Source organism: Patagioenas fasciata, chromosome 2 (genome assembly GCF_037038585.1).
Source record: "Patagioenas fasciata isolate bPatFas1 chromosome 2, bPatFas1.hap1, whole genome shotgun sequence".
NCBI classification, from domain to species: Eukaryota; Metazoa; Chordata; class Aves; order Columbiformes; family Columbidae; genus Patagioenas; species Patagioenas fasciata.
The window spans coordinates 164,687,881-164,699,967 of NC_092521.1; the positions used below are offsets into that span (position 1 = coordinate 164,687,881).

Genomic DNA, 12,087 nt, shown 5'->3' on the forward strand with positions numbered 1-12,087 from the left:
GAATCATGGAGTTTGTCATCTCAACCTTTTGGGGGCAATTATTTTTGTTTGTCCCCTTGAAGCTCTCCTGAGCTCTCAATCAGAAGGACTCCAACCCTTTTCCAAGCTGATAAAGCTTTTGCCCCTTCCTTTCTTGATGAGGAGATGTGCTCTGCCCTCTGCCAAGCCTACCCTACCCATGTGATTATCAAACTATTTGCCTGTGGCTTCACATACCTCACTTTATACAATACCTTGTGCCAGTTCTCCTTTCTGGGCATGTCTACACAGCTATTTTGGCCCAGGGTTGAGGTCTGGCATGTCTCTTGGCATCCTGACAGTCACGACAGATTACAGAAGAAAGTGTTTGGGCTCTTTCAGCGGCTCCAGGAAAGCTCTCACCCCGTGATAGGAGAACACAAGCCCAGCTCTGGCTTTGAAGGTGTGGGTATACGACAGGTCTAGTCACAGGCCCTGGGCTCAGGTCCAGATAAAACGAACAGCATCGTCATGTCTCTGTAGCACTTTGTTTGCAAGTGTTTCCGGTCCTTAATTGCTTTATTTTTGTAGCAAATGGCTTAGGACGTTGTACTATGAGGCTTTTTTTTCTGTGTGTTTTTCCAGCTGCAAACATCAGGGAGAACTGATCACCATGTGCTGTGTCCAGTTCTGGGCTCCCCAGTTTAAGAAGGACAAGGAATTACTGGAGGGAGTCCAGCGCAGGCTACAAAGATAACAAGGGGTCTGGAGCATCTTTGTGATGAAGACAGACTGAGAGAGCTGAGGCTGTTCAGCCTGGAGAAGAGAAGCTGAGAGGGGATCTCATCAATGTTTATAAATATCTCAAGGGTGGGTGTCAAGAGGATGGATCAGACTCTGTTCAGTGGTGCCCAATGACAGGATGAGGGGCAACGGGCACAGACTGAAACACAGGAGGTTCCATCTGAATATGAGGAGAAACTTCTTTCCTTTGAGGTGCCAGAGCCTGGCCCAGGCTGCCCAGAGAGGCTGTGGAGTCTCCTTCTCTGAGACATTCAAACCCACCCAGACACCTTCCTGTGTGATCTGCTCTGGTGACCCTGCTTTAGCAGGTGGGTTGGACTGGATGGTCTCCAGAGGGCCCTTCCAACCCCAAACACTCTGTGATTCTGTGTAGGGCTGTGAGAAATTTTCCCACCAGTTACAGCCCTGTAAACCCAAGGGCTGTCCTCAGACTGCCAGCTACGGAGCTCATTCCAGACTCGGGTACCTACTGTTATCATGAAAACCATGGTTACTTCAGGTCTTTGCATTTCCAGGGCTGCCAGACCCCTAGTTCTGTCTAGATTAAAATAAAGTTAAACCAAAACAAAACAGAATAATAAAAGCACCATGTAAGGGCTGTTTGAACCAGGTTCTGCAGCTCCTCACTGGCTGTAGAAAATGCTGTTGCTGTTCTGGATGATACCACTCACACCCGTCCCCACATCCCCGCTGACATGTGAGGCTTTATCAGACTCCATAGGAAATGGTTTGAATGTGGTCCAAGTGATTACCTGAGGTTTTCCAGCCTCTGACATCACATCTGGCACAACCAAGCTGAGGGTGTCATGATTGCTGGCTCCAGGTCTCCTCCATGTCATACATCCCAGGTCCTCTGGTGGCCAGGGTAGTATTCTAGCACTCTACAGGGGTCTTAGAAATGAAATTACTATTTGAACACAATGATACTGGCCATGCAATTCTCCTTGCAGATCTTGAAAATTGCCTTGCTATCTACATCAATCCTTTCCTGCATTAACTAACAGCACAACCTCATTGATTCCCGTACGCAGTGCTGCATGCCTGCTGTTCTGACAAAGCTTAGGGAGAAAAAAACCCCAATGATTGTCACTTTTGGGTTTAGAAAGAGGAAATCAGAGTGAAAAAATCAAAAATTCCAGATCTTTGCAGTGCCACTGTTTTCGTCCTGGGCTGATGATGCTGTGATGATTTCCTGGTCTGTAATAAAGCTGAACAGATTTCCCAATGCACAAGTGACATGAGGACCAGCAGCTTGCCAGCTGACTTCTCATCCAAGAAACCTGCGGATGGCAACCAGTCCATGACACCTCCTACTTGAACCCAAAGGGGCTGAGTCCTTCACCTTGGGAAGCAGCTGGCTGCCGTTCCACAGAAAACAAGACAGCAATGAAATATCTGACCTTCCAGCATCAATCTGAAGGTCCTTCCTGCCAGATGGAGGAGGCAGTAATGGGACTTTTCTGTCCAGCAGCAACTGTAGACAGGGCTGAGTTTTCTCTCTCACACCCTTGGAGCGATAGAAAATATCAAGTTTCTTATGGAGACCAAGCATAGGTTTTTAGCTTATGCTTGGATATTTTGAGGGCTGTCTTTTAGGATGCTCCTTATACTGCGGGGTCACAAGCCAGGCACTGAGGTTTAAGAATTCCTGTTTTAAGGGAGATGATTTCAGAAACTGAGGCAGAAGGTCAGGAGGCACAGCATTACTCCTGCATGAGCTTGGTTAGTTGCTGTGGATCAGCTGATACTCCTCGATTTGTTAAATCAGGTAATCTGACCTTAAATCTGAGCCCAAAGATGCAAATACGGAAAGACCATTTCCAGGAAGAGGCTATTTATCCTGTAGCTGTGCACAGAATTACAGCAAGATAATAAATAAATCTGGGATATGGTTTATTTCTTTATTTCCTCCTGGTTGCTGTGTCTTTTAAGTGCTCAAAAGAAGGTCTTCTCTCTTCTCTTCTCTTCTCTTCTCTTCTCTTCTCTTCTCTTCTCTTCTCTTCTCTTCTCTTCTCTTCTCTTCTCTTCTCTTCTCTTCTCTTCTCTTCTCTTCTCTTCTCTTCTCTTCTCTTCTCTTCTCTTCTCTTCTCTTCTCTTCTCTTCTCTTCTCTTCTCTCCTCTCCTCTCCTCTCCTCTCCTCTCCTCTCCTCTCCTCTCCTCTCCTCTCCTCTCCTCTCCTCTCCTCTCCTCTCCTCTCCTCTCCTCTCCTCTCCTCTCCTCTCCTCTCCTCTCCTCTCCTCTCCTCTCCTCTCCTCTCCTCTCCTCTCCTCTCCTCTCCTCTCCTCTCCTCTCCTCTCCTCTCCTCTCCTCCTCTCTTTTCCTTTTTCTTTTTCTTCTTTTTTCTTCCCTTCCCTTCCTTTCCCTTCCTTTCCCTTCCTTTCCCTTCCTTTCCCTTCCCTGCCCTTCCCTGCCCTTCCCTGCCCTTCCCTGCCCTTCCCTGCCCTTCCCTGCCCTCCCCTCCCCTCCCCTCCCCTCCCCTCCCCTCCCCTCCCCTCCCCTCCCCTCCCCTCCCCTTCCCTTCCCTTACCTTCCCTTCCCCTTCCCCTTCCCCTTCCCTTCCTCCTCCCCTTCCCCTTCCCTTCCTCCTCCTCCTTCTCCTCCTTCCCCTTCCTCTTCCCCTTCCCCTTCCCCTTCCCCTTCCCCTCCTCCTCCTCCTTCCCCTTCCTCTTCCCCTTCCCCTTCCCCTTCCCCTTCCTCTTCCCCTTCCCCTTCCCCTTCCCCTTCTCCTTCTCCTTCTCCTTCTCCTTCTCCTTTTTTTTGTTCTCTTTTTTCTTTTAATTCTACCATTGCTGTTCTCCTACTTGCTGACTCCAAGGCTTTCAGCTTTAAAATGGAGAAAACTAATGAAACTGGGAACACATTAGTGGTGTTTCAGTGGTAAAGGTATCTGCCAACATCCCAGCCCTGCTCTGTTCATTGCACCCAAATTTTCGCTCCTGTCTCTGCAGATGGACTGCTAGGGCTGACTGTTCATTATGGACCAATGTACCATATGCAGCACATACACTTAAAAAAAAAAATAGATACTGCTGTGGTACAGCTGTGGAGATGCTTTATTTCAGCATGTGATGGCGACACCTCATTAATGTTTACAGATATATAAAGGGTGAGTGTCAGGAGGATGGAGCACTCTTCTCGGTGACAACCAATGCTAGGACAGAGGGTAATGGGTTCAAACTGGAACACAAAAGGTTCCACTTAAATATGAGAAGAAACTTCTTCCTGGTGAGGGTGTCAGAGCCTGGCCCAGGCTGCCCAGGGAGGTTGTGGAGTCTCCTTCTCTGCAGACATTCAAACCCGCCTGGACACCTTCCTGTGGAACCTCAGCTGGGTGTTCCTGCTCCATAGGGGGATTGCATGGGATGAGCTTTCCAGGTCCCTTCCAATCCCTGACATTCTGGGATTCTGTGACATTGAAACCGTCCATTGCCAGGGGCTCAGGGGCTTGATTCTGTTCACTGCCAGAATCCCCAAAGATGCCCACTGTCTGTTATCTCCAACACTGTCATGCCACTGAAAATCCCAGGTGCCCGATAATCCCTATATAAGCAACCACAGACATCAACCCACCAGCCAGCTCCCTACTTGTTTGTATTCAGTGCACATTTCAAAGCAGGCAAAAAATAAAATACTGTGACTGGATAACACTCTCTCAAAGACCACTTGTATTTCTTATCACCTCAGCCCAATGCCACATTAAAAACTTGCCTGCAAACCTGGGAAAATTATTTGCAGGGCTACTGAAGCTCAAAGAATAGCTCCAGTCAAGGGCTCCTTTATTCCTTGGGTTTCAGGGAAGAGTTTCAGGGAGGAAAATTAGTGGATACTGAAAGCAATTTTGTGTTCTGCCACCTAAGATGAAGTCAGGATCCTTGGGTCCTTATGCAAAAATACCAGGCACCTATAGCACCTTCTTGATCACAGGGACAGTCAAAACTGTCTCTCCCAGCTCCTTAGAGCCTGCAGAAGTGGCCTGATGCTGAGGGGTGCGACCATGGGCTGTCTGATGCTCCACCATCAACTGCAACCCCTGGGTTGCATGTGAGACCCCTTACCGTGGTCAGGGGCTGGAGGATGAGGATCGGAGGAGAGGAGCAGGGCAGCTCTGCTCAGCCAGGTGGGAAACATCGTGGAGATCACAGAATCACAGACTGGTTGGGTTTGCAAGGAATCTTTGGAGATCATCCAGTCCAACCCACCTGCTAAAGCAGGTTCAGCAGAGCAGATCACACAGGAAGGTGTCCAGGTGGGTTTGAATGTCTGCAGAGAAGGAGACTCCACAACCTCTCTGGGCAGCCTGGTCCAGGTTCTGGCACCTCAAAGCAAAGAAGTTTCTCCTCATGTTCAGATGGAACCTCCTGTGTTTCAGTCTCTGCCCGTTGCCCCTCATCCTGAACAGAGTCTGGTCCATCCTCTTGACACCCACCCCTGAGACATTTAGAAGCATTGATAAGATCGCCTCTCAGCCTTTTCATGCTTCAGTGACCCTCTTCACGTTTTGCCCTTAGTAATGGAAAAAAACCCCACGTGATACTTTTCAGAACTACCAGTGAGATTTATTGCTTCTTTAATTCCAGCAGAGACGGAAGGAGGGATCTGCACAAGCCCTCAGTGCACTTATAACCACTACATTTTTAAATGCAATGCTCACAGTTTTCTTGCATGTGGCCCTTTCCCCTGTGACAGGCATCTGCCCACCCTCCAGGCTGCTGCTCTTGAGTGTCTTCAGATGATGTTGGCAGGAAAGTGCCATAGCCCAGCTTTGCATCTCTCTCACGGGGATCCAGAAACTGGGATAGGAAGACCTACAAGAGTGTCTTGGACCTGCTCTGGTCTGTGTTGCTCTGGCAGCTTAGTGTCCCCCTCATTATGTCCCTGTTTTATTTCCAGCCCAGCTTATCTTGGTCTTACATGACCCTCACCCCTGGGAAAGCTTTCTTCATAGCTCCTACATGACTCCTCATAGACTGTCTTATCAGGTCCACAGTGAGAAGAAATGTCCACCACCTCCTCATCTGATTTATACCTCTCCAAGTAAATTAAAATTATGTCTTTTACTGATGCTGACTTTCTGGCTTCCTCCACAGTGCCCATGTTGGTGTAGAAGCTTGGAAAAGTGGGCCTGGCTATAGACAAGTAACATACCCAAAGGGCTCATCACCACCTTGGGAGGGTCTGGTTTTTTAACATCCATCCCAGTAGTCCCTGGTGGTTTTGTCAGGAAATTGGGCAGATGTGACCAGGCTATTTCTTTCTCTGCTTCCTGCTCACCATTTGTAGACAAGGTGATTGTTCTGAGTTCATTTGATGGTACCTTTGCAGTCCTGGAGAACTGAACAGTGCAAACAGGCAGCTGGGTAGAGAGGGGAGGAAGAGAGAGAAAGAAAGGGATATTTTTTATTTTTTGAGCACAAGAACCCATCCAGGGGTTCAACCAGAAGTTGTACAGCCATGCAAGACCAGGTGACTTGTGGAATCACTCATTCCTCTAATACCAGTCATGTGGCTTCCAAGGAGCAAGGGGATCTGCTAACTACCCCAGTGTCTCTGCTCACTGCATCATTTCAAGCTGGTTTGAACTGGGGATGAGACCTGCAGAGGGATAAGACCTCCAGAGCAGCCCCTCTGACTTAAACTGAGTCCTCAACAGCATCTTCGTCTGCATGGACAAGATAATTGTGGTGTTAGGAGCCACTGGCAGTGATCTGAACTCTGGTGACTTCAACTGCTGGAAAATGCTTGTGCAGACATCTGCAGGTGTTGGTGAGTGCATGAACTTCTTCATGACCAGACCCTGTCCCCAACACATCTCGCTTCAAATCGTGGGCTTTGTTTTCATATAGAACAGCTTGCCCATCCAGGTGAGAGCACAGTTTAGATGCCAAGGCAGTTTGCAGGTACCGAGGGGACAGGAAGGAGCAGCCATAGGCAAGCAGCAAGTGTTCAACCCAGACCATCTGCTACTGTTGGATTAATTTCTAACCTGTGCTCTCAACTGGCCAAAGGGAACTTGTTATGTTAAATTTATGTCTCTAGCTTCAGATTACAGCCTGACACATTAAAATAAAGCAGCACTGACATTAGATTATCTTAAAAAACTGGGCTATGGGTTAGAGACGGAGAAGAAATTGTAGAAGCAGTTGTGTGTGATCTCCAGTGTGAGGAGAAGGAGACAACCCCATGCAATTGGCAGCTTGAGCACAGCCAGGGCACTTCCCCGGGAAGAAGGAAAGGATGGAAATCCCCACTGTGAAGGGGGGGCTGAAAATAAGCTTGGACTGATGAGCAAAGGTGCTCTCCTTCTGCTGTGGGATCAAACCGTTGTGTGCTCCAAAGAAGAAAATTTGAACTGTTGTTTTTCTTATTACCATCATTTCTTATAACTACTGTCTCTCTTGATTTCTCTTGCAAACCACCCTCTGCCAGAGCAGCAGCTCTCCTGGAAACCAGGAGGCATTGTGCAGGAAGGAGGAGAATTATTTTATCAGAAATTTCCTTTTTTAAAACATGAAATTAAAAACATAAAACCCCAAATCAAATGTTTTCACTGCCAGGCAAAGGTGAAGATGGAAACCGAATTGAAACGAAAAGCTTTCTCCCAGCTTTGCTGAATACTGGAACAGGGGCAGACGGACGAAAAGCACTAAAAAGAAAAACTTAAGTTTGAGAAGTGGACTTGAAACCTGACTTACAGCTTATCTGATCCCTCTGCAAACCGGGCTGGTAGTCTTGCAGGACGGTTTCGTGCAGCATCTGACCGAGTCTTCCAACTCATCCGCCCGTGGGTTTTGGGTGTGTTGGAGCTAAGCTAAGCCTGCCAGTCATTTACAGTTTGCTTTTCCATACACAGAGGAGAGCTGGGCTGGTTGGACTGAGCGTTGCAAAGCCTCTTTCTAGGAAAGAAGCTTTGCGCAACAGGAGGAAAAAATAGGTCATTGTCAAGGTTTAGGGCATTTGCAAGAGAAAGTAAACAAGTGGTGTGGCTGGGTGAGATGGGAGCTGAGCCCCACGCCGAGCAGGATCCGTCCCCTGCTCCAGACAAGGCTCTGCTTGCAGGAGGGTTTGGCTCTTCCTGGGAGGAACGTCAGCCTTGTGGCATCAGGACTGGGATCATTACCCTACCCTGATTCTCTGCGTGATCCCTGGCAAATTATTCAATCCCAGGGTCCCATCTGGGCACGGAGAGGAATCACCACCCTGTGACACCCAAGGCTTTGGATGCCAAGCCCTGTGGGGTACAACTTGCACTCAGGCACGATGCACGCAGAGCAAACGGGGCTGTTGGCATCGCTGTGGAGCTGCTGTTGAGAGCGGGAGGCTAACGGGGACAGGAGGTGGGTGTTGGAGCAATTGCAGCAGCCACGGCCATGGCAGAGCCTGTCCCAGGGAGCCTCAGACTGCGAAAGAAACAAAAACAAGGCAAAAAATAACAGCCACCAACTGACCGCAAAAGCACTGCGGGTCCTTAAAAACACCCTTAGGCACTCACCAAGCAAAATCCCAGGGGAGCTCAGCCACCTCCCTGGATGATACCGACACACAGCAAGTCACCTCCTCCCTGCCCCTCTCCCAGGGGTGTGGGGTGGGGGGAAGGTTTGGGTACACCCCACATCGCCTGGTGCAAGAGGCAATGGACGGTTCTGTCCTCGCAGCGAGGGCTGTGGTTTTGTCCTCCCCAAGAGGGGCCAGGCTGTGCCAAAGCGGGGTTTGGGTACCCGGCGGGGGCTGCGCGGGGGCTCTGGAGCACATCTGCCAGCCGCCTGGCCCCCGCCGCCAGCCCCGCCAGTACATCTTGTTTGTGTTTTTCTGCCGAGCACACTCCCAGAGGGTTATGTCAGAGGTGAGGAATGCAGGGCCACCCTGTGTCATGAGATCAGACTTACATTTTTAGGCTGAGCGCTTACCGTATTTGCTGGGAAAGCAGCACGCAGGCGGCACACGGGGCCCCGGAGGGGTGGGAGATGATACCCCTTCCCTCCATCCCTCTTTTCCAGCCCTCGCTCCAAGCAGAGCCGGGTGGAGCGGATGGGGCCCGTCTGCTGGAACAAGCTCTCCCTCTGTTCCTCGCAAGGAGCAAGAAGAGGAAACGTAGTGAATTAAGGCGAATGAAAAGGCAGCAGTGAAAGGCGGCGGGGAACCGTGCCAAGAGCGCAGAAAACGCTGGCGAGGAGAGGTGGTGGTGAGCTGCTCTCTGCCGTCGCTGAAGGCATCGGCACCCTGGGTCGCCCCACGGGGGAAACTCATCCAAGCAACCGGTACCCACAAAATATCACAGTCCCAGGGGCTGGAAGCATGAGGAGAGACACGAGGCCATCCAGGGCCAGCAGGGAGGCTGGGAAAGATGGGCTGGGAGCTGTGGATGTGGAGGACACACGGAGGGTCTGACCCAAAGCATTGCCCAGATCAGGGACTTTCCCCCCAGTTTGGTTGCTGGGAGCCATCCCTCATGTCCAACTTCTCCTAAATTTCTTGACTGCTCTGCAGGAGCCCTTCTACTCAAGGAAAGCTGGTGCAAAACAACCGTGCTGATGCCTTGCAGGGTCTCTGCTGCCTGTTCCCTGGTTTTCCCAATTAAAACTCAGAGGCTCCTTTGCAGCTCTGCTTCCCAGCCAGGGCAGAAAGAGGGGAGATGCTTTGGTCCTGGTGCCATCACACAGAAAACCCACCGAGGTGAGGCCAGACCCTGGTGTAGGGAAAGGCTCCCCACTCCCCTTCTCTGTTCTGGTGTAGATTTTGTTTTCTTTTCTCTTCTTTTCTTTTCTTTTTTTTTCTCTTTATTTGTTTTCCTGAAATAGCTGCAGTAGCAGGCATCCTGAAAGCGAGAAGCCAAAAAGCAGAGAAAAACAGTTCTACAAACCACATCCAAACTGAACACCACTGCTTGTTGCCTGTTTTTTGTTTTGTTTTTGGTTTTCTTTCCTATTTTGCCTTACGGAAGATTTTGACATGGTGGTGTTTTGTTCTGCGCGTCAGAAGGAAAACAAACCCTAGAATACCAAATTCTTTCACACAATGGACTTTCCTTTCTCTAAACATCCCTGTGAGATGGGCCTCTCGCAGCTCTCTCCTCTTCCCAGAACAAGAGAACAAATACTAGGAAATCTGGAGAGATGAACTGCACGGCGCTGGCTGCAGCGGAGGAGTGAGCACCAGCCCCATGCTACTCAATGTCTCCACTGCTGGTCCTCGGCCGGAGTGGGCAGGTGAACCTTCAACAACCACTGATGGTCCCTGTGCCACTGATGGTTTTCTGCTGTGCACCACAGACTCCTTTTTGTGACCCTGCAAGTGGTGAGAGGGGACAAAAAGGCACATAGATGAGGTTCTTAGGGATGTGGTTCGGTGCTAGAGTTAGGTTATGGTTGGACTCGATGATTTTGAGGGTCTCTTGCAACCAGAATGATTCTATGATTTTAATTTCAGGTCCTCACCTATAATCCTGGATCCTCCCTCATTTACTACAACCCTGTTTCGCCATGTCACCTCCACGTGCAGTCCCAGATTCCTTTTGTTACTCTACCATAGTCCCAAGTGCCTCTTTGGGAATGCCTGCTTCCACAGAAAGTCCTGTTCTCCGGGTTCTCTCTCTGCTTGTGGACCTATGGAGGCACCAGAGAATGTCCTCTGGAGATGGGAGAGGTGACCAGCAGGGACAAGAGGGACTAGCAGAGAGCAGGAGCTCCAGGGGGACCTTCGGACTCAGAACCCTCCCCTAGGCAAGAGGGTGGAGGTCCCACAAAACATGAAAGTGATGTGTTGAGAGGAAGGGGCTGGTTCCTGCCTTAGAAAAATAAAGAGGGAGATGCTATCGCGTGAGATCCTTGGGAAAATGAGGCTCGTTTCATGGTTTAGGATGTTATCTTCTCTTTCTTCCCACACTCTGTGTCTTCCCTTTCATAAAGTTGTGCTTTGATAAGATTTTCTGGTTTATTGTTTGGCATAGAGGAAATCACAGAATCGCAGGATCACAGAATCATAGAAACATTTTGGTTGGAAGGGGTCTGGAGGGTAAGGAAAAAGGGGCTTGAGGCACCATTTAGTCCTGAACACTGAACCAGGGCCTTACAGCCACCTGACAAGACCTGGAGAGGGGGCTGCAGGTCCACCACGGCTGAACCAGAAGACTTCTGCACTCTAAATGACATGAAGAAAGGATCTTGGCTTTCATTAAATCTTTCAGGTGCCTGGCATGCTTTAGGGAACAGAAATCATAATTAGCAATGATATTCAGGCTTGATCTAAGTTCAGTTTGACTGCAGTGAACTCATTCACTTTTGTTACGCTCCCTCAGTTTAGGGGAAATACACTGACACTGCTTAGCAACCTTTAATCGTTTTGGCAGAAAAAAATAATCCAGGAAGGCCAAAGTTTATATCTGTTACGCTGCCCCAGACAGTTACTTGATACCCCAAATAATAAGTTATCTGGCCCTGTCATTTGCTCCTAAGCAGCGTTATTTTCCGAATTGCAGTTGAGTGTCCTGAAATGCGTATTGCTCGACTTTAATGTTGGATTATTACTCTTTCTGCAGTGTGGGAGCGCTCCATGATATCCCAGGCATACCCAGGAATATGAGGCAGTAATATCTCTGTCTGACCCCGTCAAGCAGCCACTGGTTTGACTGGGTGCTGCTCAGCAATGGGATGTGCTGCCCCTGCCAAAGCAGATACTGTAGGTTCTTTATTTCCTAATTGTCACTTTTTCTATGACTGCTTCAAACAGAGACAAGGAGCATGGAAAGAACAGTGCTTTTCCTGCCAGGGATGGGGTGGAAAGGACAGGAAAAATCAAAGACTAAAGGAAGAATGTGGTGAAAGGCACCACCACGTCCAGGGGTTTGACTCTGATCTCGCTTGAAGCAGAGTAAACACGCAGGTTACAAAACCTAGGAGGCAGAAGAAGAATGAGAAAAATGTGTTTTAGACTAATTATACTGTAGAATATACGTGAGATTTTCAAAGCACCGTCATCAAACAGCACAGTAATTCGAGTTTTAGGGACAGATCTAAATACAACAGCCACAAAACCAGGTATTTAACCTGGTATTAAGTGACTCTGCTTTATTGTTTCTAAAGATTTTATATTGTTTTAAGCATTTTCTACCACAAGATCTCTCTGCTGTTCTGATAATGTTCCTTCTAGGACGTCCTGCCGCTAGCCCAGACTCATCTTCCCTAAGCCCTACACCTGTCTTTCTGCTCTCTGTACACCAAATCTCTAAATAACTCCTTGATTTTATAATTTCCTACAAACTTAATTGGGTTTTCCCTTTTCTGCTGGACTATCACCTAACATTTCCTGATCTACTGCCATATTTCTCTCACT

The 12,087-nt window shown here is 48.9% G+C and overlaps 1 long non-coding RNA gene across 1 annotated transcript; it reads right to left on the minus strand.

The window, feature by feature from the left end:
• Positions 1–5,317: 5,317 nt before the first annotated feature.
• Positions 5,318–9,229, minus strand: LOC139827307 (uncharacterized). Its single transcript, XR_011737805.1, has 3 exons — positions 8,667–9,229; positions 7,455–8,159; positions 5,318–6,115 (listed from the first exon to the last, which is right to left on the minus strand). It is a non-coding gene; the product is annotated as an uncharacterized lncRNA (long non-coding RNA).
• Positions 9,230–12,087: the final 2,858 nt, after the last annotated feature.